At 42.9% G+C, this 27,336-nt stretch overlaps 1 protein-coding gene across 11 annotated transcripts in view; it reads left to right on the plus strand.

The window, feature by feature from the left end:
• The first annotated feature begins 3,665 nt into the window (after positions 1-3,665).
• PKNOX1 (PBX/knotted 1 homeobox 1) overlaps positions 3,666-27,336 on the plus strand; it is a 69,772-nt gene continuing 46,101 nt past the window's right edge. For 5 of the 11 annotated variants that reach the window (XM_006260477.4, XM_006260479.4, XM_006260480.4 and 2 more), the window contains exons 1-2: positions 3,666-3,770; positions 18,595-18,679. The gene's annotated coding sequence lies outside the window, so the exon portion shown is untranslated. Of the gene's footprint in view, positions 3,771-11,351; positions 18,680-18,710; positions 18,731-20,438; positions 20,639-27,336 lie in introns of those variants that run through there. The other 6 variants (XM_014611181.3, XM_019487192.2, XM_059720763.1 and 3 more) reach the window with 5 other exon arrangements.

The following is a 27,336-nucleotide window of genomic DNA, read 5'->3' on the forward strand; positions in this document are numbered from 1 at the left end:
TCTCGAACCCCAGCACCAGTGCAGACGCTGCTGCATGGTGAGCCATTGTTGGGCCAAGGGCCCTTGGAGGGGGCAGGGGGTGGTTCCCCATTCCCCACTGCTCGGAACAATGGCCCATGGGCAGCGCAGGCTCCGCAGCAAGGCGGCCCTGTACTGGAGCCCTGGTCCTGGGCACACAACCTGCTGAGAAGACCGAGCCATCTGGACATGTGAACAAGCCACGTGGGAATGAGACAGAGCACTCACTGCAGGAGCCACTTGCCTAGCTGGGGATGAAACACTGGGAACCCCTACTCACCGGGAAGCTTGACTTCTTGGACAAGGGGTTTCCCACTGGGGAGGGATATCAGAGTGGGTTTAGGCTAGAGAGAGAGAGACTCCTCTAGAGGAGGGGGGCATTTGGGATTATCATGCCTTACATTTTGGAGTGTTTATTAATTGCTTGTTGTGTTTTCTATTCTGAAGAGTTTATTCACTATTTATTGTGCTTTACATTTTGGGGGCGCTTACCCACCAGTTGCTGGGACATACTTACCCTCTGAGGATCCATGGGTGAGGTTTCTCTTGTGGATCTTGGGGACTGCTATACTTACCTATTATTTGTTGACTTGAATGTATTATATGTAAAGAGTTATCTTTATCACCCATCCAGTTTATTCTATCCCCTCACCTTTTATTCTGCATCTGAATAAACTATGTATATAGTTAAGATATTGTGTCCTGGTCTTCCTCTAGAGACACTGGAGAAGGGTAAGCTGTGAGCAAGCTGCAGTTTCCATTTCCAGCACATACGCCCTGCTGATCATCCCCTTCTATTGGAAAGGGGGCTTGCACACTCCGGTACACCTGGGATACAAATGTAAGAAAAGAACTGGGTGTTCTAGGTGGTAGGTAAAGTACTTTTAGTAACTTAGACCTTGACCCTAAAAGCACTTACACAAATGCCCACCATTCAGATAACTTGGTACTACTCACTGCAATAAATTTAACCAGGTATAAAATTGTTTCCAGGCCCAGTTGTTAAATGTATCTGATTTAGGGATACACATACAACTTCAGTGCTCAATATGTTCTACTTGCACAAATTGAAATCAGTTTGGGAAGACTGGTATTTCATCATCATTTGCAATTGCAAAGCTTATAAATGTTGCCACTTATTCAAAGCTTCTTCCAATGTGTTATTGCAGGTATTAAACATTTTGTACAGCCAGGTTTACTTGTAAGTTCCATGCTGTCCAAGAAAAGAAGGTGACTGACACTTAAGTTTCACCATTGACTTCCTGTGTGCACCTGTATTTGTGAAGAACACAGTGTAATAGTAAGCCAGTTGCGTGAGTAATCTTCTAATGTATTTATTGTGGAGAAAACCTTCACTGTGGTACTGAGTCCTCAATGTTTTGTGACTGAGAAGGAGAGGCACAGTAAGATCTTAGCACCCAGAGATGGAGAGAAAAAAGGATTTAATTTTCCAAATTTTTCATCTTCTATTATTCTCCACTGTTTTTTCTTCTTCCTCTCACTTTCTATTCTTTTTTCCTCCCTTTCATTCTCTTCAGTTTCTAAATGTTGCAGACTTTCTGAGATGGGTGATCCTGATTTCCCTTCTATTTTCTTTGCTGAATCTTACAAACGTTATTTTCACAGTCCTTAGCTCCACATTGCTCTGCCTGCCTCGAAGAAAACTGGTGAGCACAAGAGCTGACAAAGAGGCAAGAAAAAGGACCAGATGACAATTTGTGACTGGCCAAGTGAGGATGGCAGCATAGGGTGACTAGATTCCCAAAGAAAAAACTGGGATGACATCAGCTGGGAACGGATTGGGGGCATGACAGCAGGGGACAAAAGCTGCTATGTGCAAGGGATATGTGACAAGCCTGTTGCATATATGCTCAGGTAACTTGTCTTGGTAACATGGGCTCTGCTGACCAGTGCTGCCTCAAACAGCCTGGTCTGGCAGAGGACTGTAAAAAACCCAAACTTAGCTACTGGGCTTACAGGGAAGTCAAGATAGGCCCTGAATGCAGGAAGGTCCCCAGGGAAAGCAGGGGTTCATGGCCATCAGGCAGCTTTGCCTGGCCTGACCCTGCCCGGGGCTGCAAAACCTGGGACAAATCACTGGTTTTTAAACAAGCTCCTGCCAGGCACCAGACCATGGCTGGCACTGTGGGGAGGCACTCTGCTCTCTGTAGGGGAAAGGGAGCCAGGCTGCCCCTTTCCCCTCCGTTCATGGCATTGAACGAAGCAGGCTGCCTGTTGCCTCTGCGAGCTCAGGCCTCTCTGAACCAGCTAGTCTGTGAGGCAGGTATTATCAACCAGGCGGCCTTGAGATCCTTTAGGGATGCCCCATGTGAGGCATGCCAGCACAACCCGGAGAGAAACCCAGAGGTTTCCAAGAGGACCCCAGAGTACGGCAAATGTTCTGCCCTGCTGTGGGCTTTCTGGACAGGCCGATGGCCCCTGTACTTTTCCATAAATCCAAAAAAACCCCAAAAACAGGAGAGGAGGGGGGAAACAAAGCCGGCTTTTCCTCAGAAGCACCCTGCGAAGAGGGGCCGGGTGCCTAACTAGGGTTGGCAACCCTGAGTCTATTCGAGGAGGTTTCCAAAATGCCAGTGTGCCTGCAACACAACACGAATGCGCCCACGTACTTGTGTGTATCAGGTACGGATTATGGTGTGTAGACGTTATGTCAAGAAGGCAAATGCACGTGACTGTTACATTTTAAAAACCCACTGGACTACTGTACAAATCAGATTCAACATTTAATCTTTATTTTAATGAACGCCCTGTCATTGATCTCTCAGGTGACTCCCAGCAGTCTCCTGGAGATTTCTTTCTCATTCCTAGAGACACCAGGGCAATGCTGGTGGGTTGGCAACCCCAAGCCAAAGGGTGCCCTGAGCCTCCAGGAGCTGAGCACCCCCTACACGCTGCCTGATCTTTCTCCCGATTCAGGGTGGCGCTGTACAGATGGGCAGTGTCGCCCAATTGGGTGGCAACAGCGGGGCAGTCTGCTAGCTGCCAGGCTCTCAAGGACCGGTGTTTCTAGGAGGGGGGGATAGTGCTGGGGACACATGTGCTCTCGGGAGCTGGTGAGCGGTGTGTTGCAGGGCATGCATGGCGCTGGGACTGCCACGGCCCACCCTGGGGCGCCACTTGCAGCACACCACTCCCCTGGGGCTCACAGGAGCACCTGGGGCAGCCCCAGGCCAGGTCTGCAACCCCCAGAGCCCTTGGGCCCACAAGGGAGGGCCTGTGGGGCAGAGGCCTGAGTTGGGGGGCTGCATAGTAACCACCCCTTCCCTTCCAGGAGGAGTGCGTGGCCTCCCCCTCATTTAATTTGGTATCTTCCCCAAGTCCCCCCACCCTCTACTTCATTTGGTATCTTCCCCCTGCCCCCACCCCGGAGAGTTAGTTCCATCTCCCTCCCACCCCCGACCGAGCTGAAAGGGGCGGTGCAGAGCTGGGCGAGTCCCCGCCCCCTTCATGAATATTCACAAGGCTGGCGGCGCGCAAGCCGGGGAGAGAGAGAGAGAGGAGCGGTGGCCCCACCCCCGAGCCGAAGCTAGCGGCCGGCGCTGGGCGTGTCCGCGGCGGGCCCCGCCCCCGCGGGGGTGAATATTGATGAGGCGTGGCGCGCGGCGCGGTGTCGTGGCGGGCAGCGCGGGCGGCGATTGGCCCGCCGCGGGTGTGCGCGGTGACGCGTGTCGCGGCGGTGCGGGTCCCGATTGCTGCAGCCGCTTGTCAGTGTGACGAAGATTGGCACCCAGGTAAGCGCTGTCACTCAAACCCGCTCCCAGCCAGCTCCGCCAGCCATCCATCACGGCGCGCCCGCCGCCGCCGCCCGGAGCCCCGCCGCGCCGTGCCGCGCGGCCCGGCCGGGGGGGCGGGGGGGGCAGCCCGCCACACGGAACAGCGGCGGGGGAGGGGGCCGCTCGCGCTCATGCCCAACCCGAGCGGGGGGGGGGGAAGGGAGGGAGAGAGGGAGGAAGGGCGGGGGTGAGGGGCGGTGGCGGGCAGGGGAGGGGGGAGCGAGGAAATTTCTGGAACAGCCGCCGTGGAACCGTTGTCTGGGCGAGCGCGCGCCGGCCGGGTGTGGGCAACAGCTGTGCGCGCGCGCGCGTGTGTTGGGGGGGTATTTAAAGGCCCAGCAGCAACTTGGGGCACATTCCGATGGAGCCGGGGGTCCCTAGCTCTGGTCTTAACACCTGCCCCAGTGGGGCTCCCTTCCCCCCGCCCCCCTACGCGCAGTGGTGTAGTCCGCGGGGAAGCGGTACAGCTCCCTCCGGAGTAGTAGTGCGGCCCGGGGTGGGGGGGGGTTTCTCATAGCGCCTGGGTATCGAGTGCCCCCTCCTGCCCCTGCACCCACTCCTACGGCAGGAGGCGGGGCAGCCGTTGCCGCAGTCGCGGCCCCCAAGCGCGTGCAGCGTGAGGCCCCGCCCCGGCGGGGCAGCGGAAGAGCCCGGCCCGCCTAGCCCGCCGAGGCCTGGTCGCGGTGCGCGCGGCTCGGGGAGGGCGGCTGGCTGCGTCCAGCCACCTGCCCGCTGCTGAGCCGGCTGCTGCGTGTGCCCCAGAGGCTGGGCTCGGCTCTGCAGCAGCTGCCGCCAGCAGATGTAATAGTCACCTCGGGCCGCCCAGCGTCCCCCGGGCTTCTCCGCAGCCTGGCCTGGGAGCTACTGCTCCCCCGGGGCCGGACCTGCTCTGAGCTCATGTATTAACACCGACACCAGCACCTGGGCCTGCTCTGTGCTTCTGCATCTCTACTTCTCAATCTCCATTTCACTCTTTCTCTCTTGAATTTTATCCATGCAGTGGTTCTGGGCAGCTAATGCTCCAAATGATTTTAGAGGTGTAGTTGCAGTGGCGTGGGGTTTTTTCCTCTTTTTTTTTTTTTTTATCTTGACTTTTTTTTTCCTGCTGGTGCCCAGGTTCTCAACCTTTTTTGTACCAGGACCCATTTGTAAACATCGATGGCCAGCCCGGACCCAATGCCCCTCACTCCTGACCTGCTGCCCAGTGCCCCCAGTGTGCGCGGGGGCGGGGGGGGAGGGGGCAAGCAGCCCCTTGAGGGGATGGAGCTCTGCCAGCCTGCAAGGGAAAAACCACAGTTTCCCACGTTTTTCTCTAAAGAAAAATCCATTTTTAAAGTTTGTGACCCTTTCATGTATTCTTGCAACCAGTTTTGGGTCATGACCCATGGGTTGCAAAATGCTGTGTTAGTCAGCTTTGATTGATTGATTTGTTCCTCATTTAGGGTAACTAACGTATCTCAGGGGAGACCATTAGGGTCCTGATCTGTTTCCCTTATTCATCGGAGTCTTGTACCTGCTATATATATAGTTTTGGCCACACAGTTACAAATGCTGTCCAGGCAGGGTTCATTTTTTTCCTCAGCCCCTTTTGGAATCTGCTGCGTGTTCCATTAAGTTGGTTACTGAAGTGAAGAGACTGTGTTTTGGCCTGGCTTGCAGACTTTGGAGAACCTTTGAGTCACAGTTGTCTTATGTCACAGTCCCTTTATTCTAAAATCTCATTCAATTAAAATAGTCTTGCATTTTTTCACCTTTTTAAAAATCTTACAATAAAGTGAGCACTCATATTGCTGTTTACCTATTCAGGTGTTCATCATCTTGCTTAGAAATTTATTTCTAAGTGTTCTTCACTTTTCTTTTTGCTACAGTATCACTCTTTTGATAAGATGTGATTTTTAGAGGTTTTTAAAAAATACATATCATTAGTATAGCTACCAACGCTGCAGCAGTTGTATCACTTTACAGATCCTGGTATAGTCCAAGTGGTAAAACGTACTTATTGCAAGAATGAATGTTAATTGTGCATGCAGAAAGCCATAGTCTCTTAAATTGCCTTGAAGGGTAGAAAGCTAATGACTGCTGCAGTATTAGAAATTCCCTGATACAAAGTCACAATATTTAGGGCAGTTTTAGGCAAAAAAAAAAAATATATTGTAGACTCACTTTCTTAATACCTCTGCCAAAAATTGCAGAATTGTGTTTTTTAAATATGAAAATAACTGCTTTTGTATTTAATCATGCATTGGTTTAAATTGTCGAACCTACACACGTAACAAACCATATATTTGGGTAAAACAGTATCTTGCCTCATTTGATTTCATCCTTGGTTTTTAGCTTATCCAAAATCTCTAGTTTTTCAAATTTTGTTACAAATGAGAATATTTTTTGCTGTTTGGTTTATTCTGGGCAGTGAAACATGCTCAGTGCCTGTCCCTGCAAGTAGCAATAATTTTCGATACTTCCCTGCATTCTGACAACAAAAGGCACAAATGAGAGCTTCAGAAGAACATAAGAAGTGCCTTACTAGGCGTGTCTACACATTGATTAATGTAATTACAGCGCATTAAGTTTAGTACCTGCAACTACAGGTACTAACAATGCACCAAAATCAGTGCTACTACACATTAGTGCAGATGAGCACTCTTAATGTGATGTTAATGCATGTGACTTAAGTCTATTGCGCATTAGCATGGTTTTTGCCAGCTGTGCCAGTGCACAGTAGAAGGGTATTCTGTGCATTGTCTTGTGTAGATGCACTCACTGGGTCAGACCAATGGTCCATCTAGCCCAGTATCCTGTTTCCAGGCGTGGCAGAAGTGAATGCTATACCAGGAGATCATTGAATGAAATATCTCTATAGAGTGCTTTATCCCCAGTTCAGTACCCTTCCTGCATCAGCATACAGATTTTGTGTGGTCTTTTTAATTTTAAATCTTGATTTCTTAAATCCCTTAAGAACAAGTGTAAGAGAATAGTTCCATTGATTTTCCTGGCAGAGTGAAAGTAATGTGACTAAGGATCTGGCACTGGCCTGGGGCTTACGGAATCTGGCTTTTATTCCTACTTCTGTTGCTGACTTCATCAGTAACTTTGGGCAAGCCACTTTTCTGTATCAGTACCTAAGTTTCCCCCATTAGTAAATGAGAGTAATTGTGCTTGTCTGGTTTCATCCATAACATAGGAACTGCTGCTCACTTGATCTAAAGTGACTTGCCTGGAATGGTATCTAATTACTTTTTGTTGCACAGAAGTTTTAAGAACTTTAACTTTTACATATTGTTCTGTTACAGTGGAAATTGTGGTCTAGGTTTAGAAAGTAAGATTTGACATACCAAGTTGTCAGCTTACTTGCATTTTCTTTAGAGTACTATTTTTTAAAATAACGTAGCACATCAGATGCAATGCATATTCATTTGAGGTCCTCTCTGTTTAAATACTGTGTTTTTAAAATGGGGGTCCTTCTAATCTTCTGTTACTTGTTGTGTCTGCGCCCACTGATTTTAGTGAGAGTGTGAGATAAACTGGATAAAATTGCTCCATCCTATTTTTTAACTTTTTCACAAAACAGATAATTTTGCTATTTCTAGTTGCTACTTTTTTTCTTTTCAAAAATTCCTGCCAAACAGTCATTGTTTATACATGCTGCTAATGGAGTGTTGTAATAAAATCTTAACAGTTCAAATGATAACTAATATAATTAAACTAGTTTCAGAGGTATTGCTACTCAGTGGAAAAACAGTAACCATTGAATCAATGGCAAATTGTATTGACAGTCAAATATGAATGCATCTTTGTATTGTTGTTAGAATTATCTGGTGTGATGCTTCTATTAATGACTTGAATACTGAAAAGATGTAGACCAAAAATATCTCTGAGAATTTTATTTAGTGGTCTGGGGGCTGAAAGGCTATTCTATAAAACTGTCGTACATACCAAAATTTATAATAAAATAGATGAATGTCTTTGTTATTGCTTTAACAGTCTCAGAACAACACTGCTGTTTTGTACCAGTTCCTTCTTATCTTGTCTGTTGTTGGGGTGTGCATAGCTAAAAACAATAACTTTATCAAGGGATTATCTTACCACAACACCTATCATATAAAGTCTAAAACAGCTCTCTGCTTTTCTAAGCATTACAGGGCTCGAAGAGTAGTAAGTTAAGTATGAATCCACAGATACATTTCTTTGCTTGGCTTCGGTAACACACTGGTAGACGTTGCAAAAAAGTTTTACTGAAAACCATGATGTCCTTTACCACGATTGTCAAGTATGAAAACACTTGCATGTGTTATAAGCGTATTCCTTTTGCTCAGTTCATTCAGTAAGAACGCTATTTGTGGTCACATTTCACATCCATGGAACTGACTGTGATGTTAGAAGTATGGAATGTTCTTATATAATTAAAATCTGGAAATTTGAATAATAAATACAAATAGTAATGCTTATGAGAGAGCATCTGAGCATATCAAATTTTAGTTAAACACGCACCATAGTATGCTTGAGGTAGGTGAACCAGCAGTAACTCAGTTTCTCCATCTTTAGAATGGGAGTCTTTGAGTTAAGTGATTTGTCAAAGATTACAGAATGTGTGAAAGAACTGGGAATAACACCTGGCTCCCAGATATGTTCTGGACACACAGGAAGGGAAAAAACAGATTTTTGAATCACAACTTTAATACAGTGAGCTTGTAGTACATGGTAAGCTAGTAGAAGGCTATCCAAAATGTCTTCTTTAGCAGCAAGTGGCAAAGTACAAGGAACATTTTTGGAAGGTGATGGACTGTGTTTTGCGGTTTGCATATCATGAAAAGAGCTGACAGTTTAGAATCGGACTCATAGGAAAAAGTTTGGACTAATCTTTGCTTCTGGAAATACTTTTCCTGTTCTTTTATATTCTGTGCTTCATTTCTTTTTTAACAGAAAGAGTATATATTTTAATAAAAGATTACATTAATTAAGCATCATGAGATTAACAGTTCATCATTTGAATTAATTTTTAAAAAATCTCTTAAATCAAAGGCCTGCAGTAATATGTAAATTAGCACAGTACAGCGTTTTGTGTTTATAGTTAAAAAACCTAATCTCCTCTCTTCCTTATTTGTCACTTGCAAATGACAGTTTATGAGCATATTCAGATAACTTAGCAAAATAACTTGTTCTATAAAATGTGTAATGTTTGATCTGCTACAGAGAGTTAGAAAGGAGAGACCTGACAGGAGAAATAATAGTGACATGCTGTCTTGCCCTTTTGTCTTTCACTACCATCCTCTGTTGTTCCATATGTTGGCAATAAAAAGGAATGTGGGGATTTACTTCTAGTTGAATAAAATATAGATAAATTGTACTGCTAATATATATATTTGTGGACTTCCAGGCTGGTCTCTATGTACCTCTTGATAACATGGGGAGTTTGGGGGTGCACCCATACAGTGTTTCCCTTTCTAGTTAATGTCTGGCAGTGAAGGTGACAAAGCCTATTGTAAAGCTACTTGATACTTTTCATTATCACATCCTGTTTTCAGTTGCTTCTAATTTTTTTTTTTTATTTTTTTTTTTTGTAAGTCAAATTACTAGGTGATTTTCAACAGGAATTATTTTGGGAAATTTCAGCTAAATAGTTCAGCCTTTTCTGAGAGTGATCTTAGAAGAAAATCATACATGATTTGGCAGGCAAGGTTCTTTGGGTAAATGTGAGATATCTTTTATTAGACTTCCATTGCCTGAAGAAGGGTGCCCAAAAGCTTGCAAAGAACTTCTTTCCAATATTAAATTGGTCTATTAAAAGATATCACATCTACCCAAAGAACCTTGCCTGTCTACATATCCTTAGACCAACACGGTTACAACCAACAAGTCTCACACATGATTAGGCACACGTGCACGCAGCCACTACCACTGGGTCCAGATCCAGTCCACAAGACTTTTTGCTGTCTGTATTGGGCTGGTGGTGAGCCCTGTGGTCCAGATCTGGTCTGTGGTGTGTCCCTGTGCCTTGTGTCAGGAACTTAAAATTTGGTAGGGCATGTTACCTCTGAGCCAGGTAAATGTTCTTTGCTGTCCCTGGGAAGGTGTGCCTAATTCAGGGGTACCAAACTCATCCAGGCCCTAAGCTGAGTGAGGGGCACAGAACCCCCTCAGGGGTTCGGACAGGGGGTCGGACTCGATCTATTGAGGTCCCTTCCGACCCTAACATCTATGAACCGGTCCATGGTCCAGATTGGGCCCACAGGCTGGCCCTGCATATCTGTGACCGGTCCTATGTGCAGCACACACACCAGCTCCTGCCCTGTATGTCACATGCAGCCCATGCTTTGTTGGCCCTGTGCACTGGATGTAATGCATAGGGCCAGTCCTTGGGCCCAGTGCAGTCCATGGGCCACATCTTTGACATCCTGGTCTAATAAATCCAAGATATAAGCTTCTGAAAAAAAACAGTTCATATATGTCCAGCAGAGGTTTGTTAGTCTGGCAGTTAAATTACCTACTATTCATATGCCCTGTGCACACTCCAGCTTGTTATAACTTACATGTTACCTGGCCTGCATTATTATCATCCTCACAGCAGTTGACCATACTCAGTCCCAGGACTTGGTGCTGGGAAGGACTATTCCTGATTACCAAAAGTTGGCTTGAGGGTAGGCAGAGGAATTCATAACAAGGAATATCTCTGCTGTCACAGTGTTCCTCTTTAGTGCTTAAGACAAGATAGAAATGGCCTGACTGGCATGCAGAGGAGTGAAGAGCAGGAACAGATTCATGGGGCAGGAGATAAGAACAGGAAAAGATGACAACAGGATTAGAGGGAGGCAGGGAAAATAAGGAGAAAGAAAGGAATTGGGTGTTGGGGAGCAGCAGGGAAGATTGATAGGAAGGTTGGGTGGCTCAGGGCACAGGAGTGGAATAGTCTGCAACCATTACTTAACACTCTTGCAGGATTTAATTGAATCTTACTCCTGAGTCATCTGTCCTTATTTCTACCAGAGTTGTGAAACAAGGATAGGACACAATTTTTTAAAAGTAAAATAACATGGTTTTAATATTTTCTTTAAACAAATACGTTTAATTTAAAATTTTGACGACTGACGCTAAGACCTAAATTTAGTAAAATCTATTAGAGTAATGTAAATAAAATAACATATTTTAAAATTTGTTGTCAGATATTAAATAAAGTCAAATTATTGAACTGATAGAAGTTGCTGCCTAAGAATTCTACCCAGAACTGTCTAAAACGGGTGTCAAATATGTAGCCTGGATCTAGTCTGCAGCCTACAGGCTCCTAGGTCGGTGAGGTCTGCCACTGAATTCCCAGCTACAGAGCCTTGTTGGAGACTTGTCATTGGGGGAGCAGGGGAGTGACAGCTCTGGTGACCCCAGTGTTACCACCCCCATTTGCCCTGCTGCTGCTGCTGGGTCCAGATCCAGCCTACAAGACTCCTGCCATCTGTATTGAGCTGGTGAGGAGCCCTTTGGTCCAGATCCAGCCTGGGAGCCCAGGTAAGTTTGATATCCCTGGTCTTGGTCTATATGTTTGACAGCATGAGCCTTTTATGCATTTACAGAAAGAATATTTTTTTAATTGCAAGTTATTCAAATAATTCAGTGAATAATTTGATCAAATCTGAGCATCGATTGGGAGATGGAAAAAGGATGAAAACTTATTTTCCTTTTTTGGGTTTATGAGTAAAAACGAGGTGTGAGGGACTTTCAACCAGTTCTAAAATCATGAGGGGGAGGGGGACCAGAAATAAAGAAGAAATATCTGAAAAAATGTATATTAAGCTGTGTATCTTAAATCAATTGTTTCAATATAATGCATCCCCATTGTTAGCAAAAAGCACACAATTGAGCTTAAAGAACATATTTAATTGCAAATCAGTAACTTGATGGTTATCAACCAAGAGAATTAACCAGATTAAAATTGGTGATTAAAATTACTTTGATTTATATCAGTTCACCCTGTCCAAACCATATTGACAAAAACATGTCTATCTCTGTACTAGCAGATTTGGACTGTAGATGATATCAGGCATTTACTACTATGAGTTTACTACATTGGCTGTAGTGTCTGAGGACTTGTACTTAAAAGATCCTGGCCTGCTGAGTATTCATGTGGGGAGTCTGGATCTATGTGATAAACCATTTATAATTATGGTTTTACAGCACTCAAAACATTCTGTCTTGAAGGCAGCATTAAAGGAATGTTAAAATACATCTCAAATCAAGGTTGCTTCTAAAGCCTTAATATGGCCCCCTTACACAGATGCATTAAGGCAGTGGTTCTCAACCTATTTGCCACAGGGGGCCACAGCTCTCAATGTGTTATGTGGGCTGCACCCACACAACTTACTTCCTGTGTATCCATTTAACAAGAGGTCACATGAGCCACAGCAGTGTGCTGATTGGGCTGTAGGTTAAGAACCACTGCATTAAGGTATTTATTTACGTGATCTCTCACTTATTTTTGCCAGGCACACTGAGTCCCTTTTTTCACCACTCCCCTCCCCCTCCACTACCCATGGGACTGGAAAGCAATGAAAAACCCAGCATTTTCAAAGTTGGCTTCATTATCCTGGTGCTCAACAAGAGACGTGTTTGTCCAGATTTCCAAATATATAAAGAACTTGCTGTAGCAGAATATCAGTGGCAGTTTTAGTTGGAACATACGTTTTGTTATAGAGTACTAAGTACTTTGAAAATCCAGGCTCTAGGCTTCTCAAGTTAGACATAAAAATCAGTGAACGCTTGATAATATTGATTTTTGATTTCTGTGCCTCAATTTTAAAATAAGGACTATGGTCATTTATAGACATGCTCCCAGGAGGTGGGGGGAGGGTGCTTATATTAATGAGCCACACTAATTAAAAGTGCCTGAGTGTCACGTGTATCAGCAACCCTGCACTGAAAAATGGTGGTGGTGCGCTGTGAACTAAACCTTATCAAGTGAGCTTTAAATTAAAGAGCCCCGCCTTTTTTTTTTTAGAGGAGGGATGCTGATACACATGACACTGGAGGCTGCTGGAGCGTGTTAATTTCTGTGCTCCGATGTACTGGATTTATAGCACATTGGAACAGCCTAGCTGCATGTCTACAGGAGCCCTAGAATTCTAGTTAATCTCATAAGGGTGTTGTGAAGATAGATTTACTAAATTAGGATTTTGGGAACAGATAAAGGTATTTAACTTCAGTGAGATGTTAGATGTCTAACTATCTTTGTGGATCTGATGCTATGATGAGAGCACCCTAGAAAAAAGTTTTGAGGAAAATTAATAATTCTCTAGTCTGTGCTAATGCAGTGGGAACTGGGGACTGCAATATGCGTTCTAAGTGTTGGTAGGAAACCAAAAGCTTCCTATGGGTTCAAAGGGTAAGGAAGTCAGCAAGGTAATCTTCGTTACTAGGAGCCCCTAAATGGGTTTTGGGAATCAGCAAGGTAGTGAAGGAAGTCATCTGTGCTCTTTGAGACCTGCCTCCTCTGTCTTGGGAACCACAAGAGAGAGATGGGAGTTTCCTTCTCTCTTTCTCACTTTCAAGTCTTCTAGTTCTTCTTTACCACCATCATTCCTGCAAAACCTATGAGGGCTATAGGAATTTGATAGGAAAGGTGCTGCTTGGCTCTGCAGAAAATTTGTGATCCCAAGTACCCTCAGGAATTCACAGACGTTGGACTTCCTTTTTGAAGACTCCAAGAGTTCAGTATCAGGGCCTTTCTTCACAGCACTGGATGGAAATGGAAGGTATGATAACTGGGGGTGCCTATATACGTGCTCCGGGGGGCATTTTAATTAGAGTGGCTCTTGGGAGCTACTCTGATTAAAATGTCTGTAGCATCTCGTGTATTCAGCATCCCATATTTAAATGGTGGCAGGGGCACTTTAACTAAAGCCCCTGCCTCCATTTTGAAATGTGGGTCCCTGAATACATGAGATGCTGCAGCACGGTGGAGCATTCTAATTAAAAAGGTCCAGCAGACTTGATTAATTGAGTCTACACCAACATGTTGTAATTGGAACTCATTGCGGCCTGTGTAAAAGTGTCCTGGAAGACTAAGGGGTTGTTAGACCTCCCTAGACTTTCTGGAGCTAAAACCAACAAAACTGCCTATCCTATGGTTGATAGAAACTCCTGTCTGTAGAATGGCTAAAGATCCTTTCCATGTATTTAGAGAAAAATCTTTATGATGAAGTCAAACTTGCCACATTTAGGCTGAGTTTGTGTTGTATCTCAAGAAATTTATTTATTTATGCAATTTATATGCTACTCAGGGCCGCTAACAGTAAGAGAACAGATCAACTTAAAGGGCGACTGAAACATCAAAAACACAGACCAGAGACCCACTAAACAACATCATGGCTCAGCTTTGTTTGCTAAGTACTTGCACAAATAGGAAGGTCTTGCAGTGCTTCTGAAAAATGGTCTCAAGAGTAGCAGAGCTGAGGAACAACTGCTGAGAATGACCTTCCACGGTTACTTGCCAGATTGACTTGATGTATTCATGGTATTTTCAGGAGTATAAAAAGACTACCTTGTGGTTGATAGAAAAAGAAAAAGGAAATGCAAACAGAGTTGTGCTCCTTAAAGGAACCCAAACTCCCTTAATACAGCTTTCAGAAAGATCCCCTCAGAAAATAAGATATTTATATTGCCTTATTCATTCCAAGCATGTTTCCTGTAAATCTCCATATAGACAAGATTCACTTAATTATATAATGGCTGTGCCACTTAACAGTTTTAGTCATACAGCACACCTGTAAAAAGACTTTTGCCAATTACCTTTTTGATTAAGAGCATTTTTAAGAGAAGAGTCTTTTATTCACTCATTAAGTGCCTAATCCTGCCAAATGCCGACAGAATACAACTGGGCATGTGAAATGGCTCAATCTCTTTAATGCAGCATGAGGACCAGTTTTTCAAGTGTCACTAAATACAAAGTTTCTTGGGTACAGATTTTGTATGGTCAGTTGGGTAATCAATCAACCTACTTGCACTAAAAATTAACCTGGTAACAAAGCAGCACCCTCTATCAGATAAATGACGCTGAAACGAAGCTGGTTTTGTTTACTGCATGCCTTTAGTACTCCATATGCAAAAAAGGATGGTAGGGGTTGTTTGTTTTGTTTGTTTGTTTGTTTCCTCAGGGCAAAATTACCATAGTTTTTATGCCTTATTTGAGAAGTTCAGTCTTCACTCTGTATTTCCTGCATTTCTTACCGTAACATTCTTGAAAGGTAATATGCAATCACACTTCATCTTGTACGTTTATTGGTTTGCAAATGATTTCATTGGAACCCAATGCAGTAAAGGAAAGAAAGTGATAAAATCGATGTCAACTTTTACCATAGTGTATAATTACATACAACTTTCTTATGACCTGTCACTTTCTCCACGTAGACAGGCATAGCTGTAGTGGATCAACTATTTGGCTATAGTTGTGTTGGTATAACAGCTCTATCTGAATACGATAGTCCCTAAAAAGGTGACATTATTCTGGAATAATTACTGCACATTGAGGATGGTTAAACTACATAAAACTTAGGTCACCATATTTTTGAATGAGAATATCCATACAAGGTCATTATACAAGGTAACGTGTGTTACCTTCGTAACTTTAGTTTATTTGCCTTAGCTTTGTGAGTATCTTTGTATAGACAGTCTCCTGGAGACAAGTAATCACTTTGATAGCAGAATGTATGTCTGTTGATTATATTACCTTTATTGTAGACTATACGCCTCTACATTATTGCATTTCTGTATTCATTGATTTAAATAGTAGTTTTACTTTCATTTATGCAAATAGAAATGTATGCACAAGCCTTTGTGATCTTCATAGATGAATAATATCAATTGTTCAATTAAAAAGGGTATTTTTTCATGTGCTTTTTAAAAAATTAAATGGGCTCAGAAAATCCTATTTTACTTTTCGATAAGATTCAGTTGCCCTGTGTGTTAAGTGACAAAAGAAAGTTATCCTTTATTTTGATATCAGAACATGAAAATATGGAGTATTTTCCTCTCCAAATTACTTTCTCCCATCAGAGGATCAAGCTAAATTTTTAGCTTTAAGTCTTGCCCTTTTTTTAGGTTATTGAGAGGAATGAAATAAAACAATCCTGCAATGTTAGATTTAAGTACAGGTTCAACAGCATCCCAACAAGTGGAGGCATCTGTAGCTTGGAGTGCTACATCCTGTATACACCCTATCTTCTTGTTAGCATTATTCCTAAGAAACCATGTAAAAAGGACTTCAGATGTACACCTCTTTTAATTTTATTATCCTGTATCTGTAGACATAGTGGTCTAGTAACTGGTTCAAATAACTTCTGGGGAGGATAGCATAACCCCAACACTCTTTGATCTTTTGCCAGCCAAACCCAATACCCATATCTTCTATCTAGAACACCTTTCCTGTACAAATCCTGTTCTGGCCTTATACCTTTCTCTTCTCACCTTTTATTGTCTTATATGGGGAACAGGTTAGGAACCATATAGCTACTTCTTTCCCCAAAACTCTGGAGGTAAAAAGCTAATCGGTAAGAGCTGCTTTCTTCATCTGGACTATTCGTTAGGGTATATTTTCTTTGTATCTGGTAGCAACAATACAGTTGGGTTGCTCCTGCAGCCAACTCTGAACAACGGAAGTCAGGTTATTCATAATTGCAAAGACTTCAGGATCTTGAATGGAACATCCCAATTTTCTAGCTGGAAGTGATCCACCCTCTGAAGGTTCTGTAGTTCAGAAGAGAATCCTTTTATCTGTAAATTCAGTTGTGAGTAGATTAGAACAGTAGCCATCTGGGGTGGATCCAGGTGGGTGCAGTGGTGCTGTAGCACCCTGCCCCCTTTCAATTCCTGATCCACTCAAAGTTTAAAACCACCTATTTGGCAGTAAGATCAGCATTTCTATTCAGGTAGCAGGGAGAGAGTTACTTGACTTCATGGCTGATTATAATCTATCTGATTCCTTTCAAATTCTTCATGTCACAGATGTTAACAATCCTGTCTGTCCTTTTTAATGGTCCTGATGTTCCACTAATAAAGCTACCTTTCTTCTGCAGTTCTGTTAGCTGCTTCTGGTACTGTAACTCCTGTTTCACTGTCATGTAGAATGTTTTTAACTAGCCGAAAACATTAACTCAGGTGTGGAAACATTAATTCAGGAGAACTCGGGGGTGGAAATAACTTTCAGTGAAGCATTGGATGCACTGTCAAGATGCTCAAGAAGGCTAGATTTTTTTTGTTTATGAATCTGAAAAATATTTAATTCTAAAGACTGCAGGACTAATGAAACAACATATTTTGATTATTTTTGCCTAGTTGTGTTTATTGTAAGTGATCATACAGCAAATCAGTGTATATTCCAGTAAACAAATATAAAGATATATTTGTTTTTGTTCCACTCTTAAACTGAATAATACATCCATAGGCCTTTAGCATATTAGTAAAGCTTCTAGTTTATTTTTAACTGGATAAAAATGTGTGTTGTGTTATATGTAATGATGCACCACACCATCTGCACTCCACTTTTCAAAATCCTAGATCCACCCATGTAGCCATCCCTCAGTATCAAGCTACCACCCTGAATGAGTTTCTAACTAAGGTGAATTTGAAGGCTACAAAATATCCTTTCATAAGGGATCTTTATGTAGTTGTAGAAAAAAGGATGTCCGGATATGTGGGGCTTTGGTAGATCAGAGAAAGTCTGGTGCTGTTGTGTTTTTGTCATCTTGAGGATTTGGTTTTGCACTATACAATTAAAGTTTCAAAACTCAAATTCACATGCCACCCCATCTCCATTTTAAAAATTTGCCCCTCCCCAATCTTTAGAGAAATTGTATAATTAGACATGTAGAGTCCTTTTTTTTTTTTCAGAAAGTGAAGAAATAAAATTATTTTAAATCTCAATTATGTGTGTTAAGCTATTTCACTAAATGGCTTCCATACAGTGCTAGTGTCCTGACTATTCCGAAGATAATTTTTTTCACCATAAACTCTGATTGGAGTAATTAGATTTTGGATCACTGGGGTGTTGCTTTTAGCATTTTCAGGAACCATGTTTCTTGGTGCGTGTCCATAATTTCTGCCTCACTACTCTTAAAATTAGTATTTATTACATCAAGCATAATTATATTATATTTAATAATATTTAAGCTAATTTCAAGTGATCATTTTGGCAAAGATTTTTGTATTGTCTAATAAGTCAGTGCTTTATCCTGTTATTTCAGTGCATATGCTATGAATAAGGCCACAGATTCCTTACATTTATGTTTTGCATATCTTATCATGTGGTACGCTGTTTTTTTCCCCCCCAATAATAACAATAGTTGAATTAATTTTAATAAAACACTATTAAGAAGGATATAAACAAGCTGGTTAGCATTTCTTGGCTCCATATTTGATTTGACATGGAAGAGCTTTCTTCAAGACAGTCTACCATTATTCCTGTTTTGCTGCCCTTTGACTTTTTCAAATATGCCTTTCTGTGCCCAAGCAGTTCAGGGAATAAATTCTAAAAGTTCTGTAATATTTGCTTTCTTGCTGCATTTACTGACAAATTCAAAAAGGTAGGCACTAAAGGTACTGAAAATTCAGATAATTAAATTGCATCATTTTATTGATTTTTAGCACAGTTTATTCTATTTTAATGAAATACTGAAGTTGTAAATGTATTTCTTCATTAGAAATGTTTAGTATTCTGTTCTGTTAAAGATTTTTTTTTCCCATTTCCAGCTGATAGGCTGTTTGTCAAACAGTATTGTGTTCTGAATTTCTCCTTGTTGGTTCATAGGTCTGTATCTTCTGTGGAACAATGACCCTGGAATTCAATCTGCTGGAATAAGACAATGACCTCTACTACCAGATGAAAGCAAAGGGTGAGCAGCTTCCTTACAGCTGATACCATGTTAATTCACTATTAACAAATGGTATGAAATGGAGGCTAATCCTATTCTTTTTTAATACATAGTGAAGTCTATTCTAGATATTTCTCCTGCTCAAGGCAAGCTCATTGTTTCTCTTCCTTCTGTACCTGAAAACAAAAATGGATGGCTGTATAGAAACACTAGAAATTTGGTAAATAAGAACATACAAACCATGCTCGATAAGATCATTGGACCACTTCTGCCTCAAACTGTGGCCAAAACTTAATGCTTCAGAGGAGAGAGGTGTTTAAAAAGTCCTATAAGGCACAGTTAGGCACTAACAAGTCCCTTGGGGTAGTTTCTTTGTAATCTCATATAATTAATGGTAGGGTAATACTCTGAAGCAGGAGAATTTATAGACCTTACACATGTCTGTCTTTTGCTTATGTAGATATAGATAACACTGACAGATATAGCTGTACAGTACATTATACTGTTCTTTTTTTTCCCCCCTTTTATCCTAGGCTGTCTGTTATGTCTTATGTGAATGAATCCAACAAATTTCTTATATTGTGTGTTAAATAGCAGTGGGTGTCCCCTCTGGTCTTTTATTATGAGAAGGAAGTAAAAGCTCATGCCTCTTTCACCTCGCCTCTTCTACACCTACTTGCTGTACTACAGGGCCGTTTTTTATTTGTACAGGGAAGTCCTTCTATACTTCTAACCATTATGTTGCCATCCTCTATCTCTGTTACAGCCTTTTCTTGATATGGTTATATTTCATGACCAGAATTGAACAATGGACTCCTGGTGAACTAGTACAATCAATTTATATCGAAGTCACTTTTAATATATTAACTTTTTTTAGTAATAAAAACTAACATCATCTGTTTTTTACCATCACTACATACTGATCAGATGCATGTTTTAGTTGTCCTTAGTGATGCCTCAATGTTTCCTGAGTGGCTTCAGCTAGTTTAGAAATCACTTATGTGCCTCCTTAGTTCAAATTTTTCTCTTAAGTTTGCATTTCCTTCCTGTTGTCTACAGTAAACTTCTTATGTCTCTGTCTCACCTGACAGCCTTAACTTCCCCTACTATAGCAAAAATCAGAAATAGGCTCTTGAGAAGGGAGGGACCCTGAAAGAGTATTTTTTCATTCCTCCCCAGTCACTGGTGGGAGGAAGGTGTTGGAATCCTTCACCTTGATAGAACAGTCTGCAAATCTGCCCCAAATTCTGCACGGATATCCAAACACAGAGGGCCTCTTCTGTGAAGATATGATATAAGGGGTGGGGACATTCAGATCTATATTGGGATCCCTAAATCAAGAAAATGACAGTGAAAAACTAGTTCAAATATTTTGTCCGTCTTCCCATTTTAATTATCACTGTACTGTTCACATCTTTTTCTGGGCATTGAATGAATGAATGAATGAATGTATGAATTTACATCAGTCTGAGCAAGGTGTCTTATTCACCTTGTTGTTAGCCTCTTTACCTGTTGAAGAGTGTTCATTTATTCCTTTTTTTTTTTTGTTCTTTATCTTTGAACTAATTTCTAGCCAAGAGCGGAAGTTCAAATCTCTCTGTCACAACATGGTTTCCTTAACAACCTTCTATGAGGGACCTCTTGAACTTTAACAAATGTATTAAACTTTTACTTGTTTTGCTTTTTCCATTTATTTGACTTGTTCAATGATTCTATTAGATCAGAGAGGACAGTTTCATTTTAGAACTGGGCTGCTTTGTCCTTCTTATATCACAATTAGGGAAGACCTGCAAGCAGCCTGTACCAGTGGGGAAAATGGAAGAGTTGCTTTCAATACAATTTTCACTCTTTATAAATGAAGACACCTCTGTGGTTCCCCAAATGCAAGCTATTAAACAAGATAGCGCAAGAGGAACCTGAAGATGTGATGAGACCCTGAGTAAGGTGCATCCTTTCAGTACTTAAAAGTGAACATATTTGGTGGGTTTTAAGATTTATTACTGGTACTATGATGAATACTATCATAAGATTGTTTTGTCCTTATCAAGTACCTCAGTACAGTGACAAAATAATTCTATTGTACGTTTACCCAGTAAGTGTATACTTTCTTTTCCTGCCTCTCCCCATTTTGTAACTTATGTAGTGGAGAAAGGTAGTATTTTGGAATGTGAAAGAAACAGATCATTCATAGAGATGAAGTGACAGTTAACTAATAGTATAAAAATGCTTTAAGCTAAATATACTCCTTTTGGTAAAGATAAGGGACAGTGGGATTTAAATATTCAAACCAAGACAAATATAGCAAGAGCTTTGAAATGTTCTCCATTTCATTTGATTCCATCATACCAAGAAATAAAAGTGTATAATAACACTGACGCAGTAATTGTCACTTAATATGTTCAGGTTAGAAGCCTCATAAGGAAATGAAAAACATCTTGTTGATCTAATTCCCAAGAAAATAAATGAAAATTGTCTTATGAAGCCCTAAGTTAGATACTTTAGAGTTTAATTTTTTTCCATTTTATGTTTTATTGGATTTTCTTACAGTGGTAGTATAAAATGTAAACCACTTATTGAATCTTGTTGTATTATAAATAGAAGGAAAGCATAAGAACAAATTAAAGGATTTTTGAACAGAGATTAATTTTTATAGGCCCAAATAAAGATAATTTAATCATATTTCCACATATTAACCACAACAGATTGTAAATGTTGTCCTTTGCAATTTACTGAAGTGACCTTGGGTTAGCTGGGGGGAGTGTTATTTGTTTGATTTGTTTTTGTATGTATGCAAAATCTTTTTCTATGCCAGGGCACTATGGAAAGATTATTTTTTAAAACAATCTAATCTTAGACATTGAGCGCAAAGGCATTTTTGCAGCGTTCAGAAGAAAATGTGTAATTGGTGTAAACTTTGACCTAATTTGCTTTCATTCCATAGAAGTCTGTTCAGCAGTCCTTCTTTGCACAGTTCGCCCATTAATAGTAGTGGAAGGTATGCAAAAATTTGAAGGAGACTAAAACTCTAGAAAAATATGCACATTTTTGTGTGAAATGCATTTGTATTAATATTTAGTTCAGGGATGGGCAAAATGGTGTATCCGGCAGGTGGGTTTCCATTTCCCAGCAGCCCCTATGTGTGTTGTTCTGGATGGTTTCCATGGAGACCCCAGGAGCAGCAGAGCCTTGACAGCATGGGGCCAGGGTCTCCTGGGGCCCATCTCTCCTGGGGTCTCCATGGAAACCAGTCAGAGCAATGCAGGCAGGGGCTTCTGGGAAATGGAGCCTGTTGTGGGCCTGATCTAGCCCATTGGCCTGACTTTGCCCACCCTAGTGCCAGAGCTGGCAGACACTTTTTGCAGCCATATCAAAGAAATTAAATAGTAAAACTTCATCTAGTAAAATAAAGTGATTTGTTGGTGCTTTTGCAGAATATGGGTATGTTCTACATCCTGAAGAGATTAGTCTAAGTTCAGGTAAATGCAAGACATTAATACTACATTATTTCTGAGAGAGCAAGTTAGAGGGCTACTCATGATGAACAGTTTCATAATTAGCTGGATTTATTTGCAGAAGGGCAAAAAGGGCATTCATCAGCTGAGGTCAGGAATGCCTCAGGTGTGGTTACCAGCATTTTAGAAGGCAGAGAAATCTGAAGAGAAGAAAGAAGAAATGAGGGAAGAAGTTGGGAAAAGTATAGGAATTTGAGTATGGTGAAAGAAATGAGAGCCGAAATGTAAGTGGAAGAAAGACTTTTCTAGAGCATTATATGTGAAGACAAGAAGCATCAATTTGTTGCACCAAGCAATGGAAAGGATTGTGACATTTCCAAAAAAGAGCTGGTGGGTGAAATGGAGATGGCATTAAGTACATTGGAATTATATAAATAGGAAAATTGAGAAGTGGTGAGCACAGATTTTTGAAATTCTCAAGAATGAGAGATGATCTGGTGTGGCAAGTTGGAACAATAGTGAAAATGAAGAGGAAGAAATAATGGGAATTATGAGGACTGGTTATATAAAGAGGCCAGTGAATATTGACTTCGGAGTTCGCGAACATGGCTAATGAAACTAGGAAGGTATAAAAGCAAAGATCAGTTCTAATCTGAGAGTTCTGAAGTTTGAGGTGATAGTATGACACCAAAGAATTTCCTTGGAGTAGCTGGGAATGAGAAACTGAACTGATGTAGAGGGCCATTAAACCACATTGAAGCTCAGTAAAACAGAAAGATTTCTTCTTTCAAAAAATTATTATGTATTTTAAGTTTGTAATCTTTATAAGCATTTTCTAAGATCTTTAGATAAATGATATGTTATAGTAGTGTATTTTGCAATTGATGGGTGCATCCAGATGAGCGCACACATGCCTCTTGCAGCATCCCAAACTAGTTTGAGATGCTGCCAGAGGCACACTGTGAATGAAAATATGTTCTCCACACTGCATATTTGTAGCACGGGCTCAAATATGATACCTGAATATCCAGGTATAAAAAAATACCTTGGTGGGGGGAAGGGGGGGCAGGTTACCTGAGGTAACTGGGAAACTGGTCCTCTCGAAAGAGGCTCTTGTTTCTGGCCAGAGTATCTCTGTGCTGCTGCCCCAGCACGTGGGGCACACACCCTTAGCATGCTGTGGCAAGCAGAAGGGCAGCAAGGATAGGGATCCAGGTGCTGTCGGGGTAAGGAGGGACTGTGGCAGAGGGGGAGATTGTGCAGGGGAGAGGGCTTTGCTTGGGGGGGGGGACTGTGGGAGGGGGGGCTAGTCAGGGTGTGTGGGTCCCCTGCAGGGCATACAGCCTCCTTCCCTTCCCCCCCCCCCCCCCCCCCCCCCCCGCAGCAGCGTCCTTGGGGTGCTCAGGGCCCACTGCTGTCAGAGCCCCTTCCCCCACAGCATGGCACAGCTCCAGTCGCCTCAGAACTGGCACTGCCTGTGCTGCTTGTCACGGGTGTGTTGCCATGCAACTTTCTAGAGCCTCAGGCTGTTTGCACTGTTACCGGGGGGTGCATTAACTTGTGGGGACCATGTGCCAGGCCAGTTCCTGCATGCACAGGCCCTGCGCGCTGCCAGGCTGGACTGGTTCCATGGAGGCAGGACCTAGCCCGGCATGACACGTGGTCCCCATGAGTGGCACCGCCCCCTGGGTGACAGTGCAACTGGCATGGGACTGCAGAAAGGTGCACAATCTTGCGCCATGCTGAGTCAGGCCACACCTGCCATAGGCTGCACAGGCAACACCGGCTCTGAAGCGATCGGGGTCGCACTGTGCCATGGGGCAGCTCTAACAGCAGTGGGCCCTGAATGCCCCACGGTTGCTGCTGCTGCAGGGGTGAGCTGTGGGCCCTGTGGGGAGGGGGCTGGGGCCCTGCAGGGAGGAGCTGCCCTCGTGGCCACTTGGGGTGAGGAGGACATGCATTGACAGTTAAGCAGGCCACAACACTGAGAACATCTTCCAGGCGATAGCTGCCCAGATGGCAGGGTGGCGGCACACATGGCAGTAGTGCCGCACAAAGACCAACTATGCAACCACAGCCCAGATGTGAAGATGCCACTGCAGCTGGCCCAGATGTGAAGATGCTGCTGCTATGGCCATGCAGTCCCCATCTGGGTCTGGCAGGCATGCAGCCTTGGGGCCACATGTTTTTGCATGTAGCAGCAGGTCATATCCAGGCAGCAGTTCCCACTGCCAGACTGCTGCAGTGGGTAGAGGTTGCAGGAAATTATCAGTTAAGGCTGCTTCAGCTGGCACAAGAGGTAGTGTCCCTTTGTCAGGGCAGCTTTTCATATTGCTGGGGCCAGCACAGGTGCTGGCCTCAGGCTCTAGCTCCCCCTGACTGCAGATTCAGAAGGAGCTGGACAGAGTTATTTTTGCCCCAAGTGGCACAACTTGCCTCACACCAAAGTGCATGTCCGGGCATGTGCACCAAGACAAAAATCCCTGGCTCTAATTTGTGCTGCTCCTATTTGAGCTGCTGCAGGTGCATGTGCCTGCATATGTGGACATGTCTGGTGTATTCAGAATACTTCTGTTTTACTTTCATCTTTTTTTAATTTTTTTGAATGGTGACATAGGATCTTAGGAAAATAGGGCTGGAAGGGACCTCACAAGGTCATTTAAGTCCAGCCCAGTGGTCAAGGCAGGATCATCCCTGACTAAACCATCCCAGCCAAGCATTTATTGGATCTGCTTTTTAATTCTCAAGGACAGGGAATCTAGAGTTTCCGTAGTTAGCCTGTACCAGTGCTTGACCACCCTCATAGTCAGGAAGTTCTTCCTAATCTTCAACCTAAATTTCCTCTGCTGCAGTTTGAGGCCATTACTCATATCGTTTCTCTGTGGCTGTAGGATACAGGACTATCTCCAACCTTTCTCTAATTTCCCTTCTAGTATTTGAAGACTGGTATCAAATCCTCCTTGGTCTTCTCTTCTCCAAACTAAATAACCCTAGTTCTTTCAGCCTTTCCTCACAGGTCTTAACTCCCAGTCCCTTAATAATTCTTGTTGCTTTGTGCTGGATTCTTTCCAAGCTGTCTACACCCTTCTTGAAGTGTTGGGCCCAAAACTAGTCACAGTACTCTAGGTGAGGTCTCACCAGTGCTGAATAGAGTAGAAAAACTGCTTCCCTTGATTTGCAAGTGACATTCCTGTTAATACAACTCAGCATGCAGTTGCCTTCTCTCTCTCACTTTCTTTTCTTGCACAAAAAAAGGTACACTACACTGCTGGCTTATATTCACCTTATGGCACCCAGAGGTCTTCTTCTGCAGTACTGCCCAGCCAGTCATTCATCCAATCTGTTTTTGTCCATGCAATTAGTCTGTCCCAAGTACAGGACTTTGCACTTTTCCTTTTGGGTCTCCAGTGGACCATTTCTCCAGCCTGTTCAGGTCATTTGGTATCTCGGCTCTACTCTCCAAAATATCTACAACTCCCCCCAACATGGTGTTATCTACACATTGCAAAGCGTTCACTCAATATCATCATCTAGATTATTAAATAAAATATTAAACAATACTAGACCCAGAACAGACCCCTGGGGAATCACTTGATACTTCCTCCCAACTAGACATTGAGCTATTGATAACTGCTTATTGAACACAATGATCCAATCAGTTTTTTATCCACCAGGAAATGTGTATTTCTCATGGGTAAATGAGAGAGGTTTTTTCCCTCTTAGAAAAACTGTGTTAAAGGAATTATGTTAATTTCTGCCTCATACTTCTCTGTGTAGACTAATAAGAATGCAAGGCTGCATTAAAAGTATCTTCGAAACTTTTTTTGAGAAGCTGCATCTTATTGAGATATGAGCCAAGAAGAGTGTTGGGCTATGGATTAAATAAATTAGGTCTACACTCATAAATGCCAGAAACTCACTATCTGCTCTTGGGAGGTTTTAACGTAGAATGGCATAGTTTCTACCAGGCTATTCTTTTGATATTCCCTCTTGGATACTTTGCAAGAATACCTATTCTTATTAGATGTCTGCTGACTTCAAATTACGACTACAAAATGTTTTAATTAAAGTACTCATTGATGATGACTTAAAGAATTTAGAAATGTGAATACACCCTCTTCCCCCCCCCCCCACCACCCATTTTCCACAAGAAATGTTATAATTCTAAAAAGAATGCTTTGGTTCAGATGTGTTTAAACTACCTTGAGCCCTCAGCTGGATCTGGGTCCATCTGTGGAAGCATGGCACCGAGCTGCAGGGATCAATGAGCTGAAATTCAGCAGGGGGTTATGACCCCGCTTTTCCTGCTAGCATTTGTCCCTCCCTGAATTCCCAGTCCTTCTAGTAGCAGGTCAGGTACCTGTGCTCTAGCTCAACCACAAGATTGGGCTAGATTGAGCTTGAATTAGAAATTATTGTGTGAAATTCTGTGGTCTATATTAGACAGGCGGTTGGATTCAGATCATAAGAGTCTTTGACCTTAACCTGTGAATATTTACAGTAATTTCCCTTTGTGATAGAGGCCTCCCATTGGGTGCTTATACACATGTGGTGGGGTTTAGTCCTTAGGGTTGCATTCTGTGCCCCCTAAATTGAAACTGTTTTTAATGGAAACCCATGGTTTCAATTTAGGGGTTTCCATCACTATTATGGCAGGGTGCCTGCCCAGAGCCTGGGGGGCAAGCTGGCGGTGGGCTGAGCAGCCCCTGAGCTGCAGGGGCCTTGGTCCTTCCCTCTGCAGCAGCAGTGCCCCCGCCCAGGGTCAGCCAGGCGGGCTGCTAACGGGCTGGGTGCTTCCCCAGCTTAGAAGTAGTACCTGACCCTATCTAACTCTTCCCTGACCCAGAACTGTGGCAGCACCTTGCCCGCTAGCAGCCCTTCTAGGTGGCCCTCGGGGGTGCTGCCACCACGGAGTAAAGGAGCAGGACCCCTCAGCTCAGGGGCTGCTTGTCCTACCTGCAGCTCACCCCAGCCACGGGAGAGGCGGCAGGCTCCTCTGGGAAAAAGAGGAAAAAAAAGATTGGCCCCCCTCACTGTTTCTTCCTTCCACAGTCACCTGCTGAAGGCAGAAGTGGTGAGGGGCCTGATCCTTTTTTGCTGCAGAGCCTGCCCACCTCTTCTGTGACTGTGGGGGGCAAACTGACTAATAGCTGCAACACATCATTGCAAACTCATTTAAAACCCCCAAAATTCCTGTACATGTACAGTGTGATGCCATTAAGCCAC

This window comes from Alligator mississippiensis, chromosome 1 (assembly GCF_030867095.1).
Source record: "Alligator mississippiensis isolate rAllMis1 chromosome 1, rAllMis1, whole genome shotgun sequence".
Lineage (NCBI taxonomy): Eukaryota > Metazoa > Chordata > Crocodylia > Alligatoridae > Alligator > Alligator mississippiensis.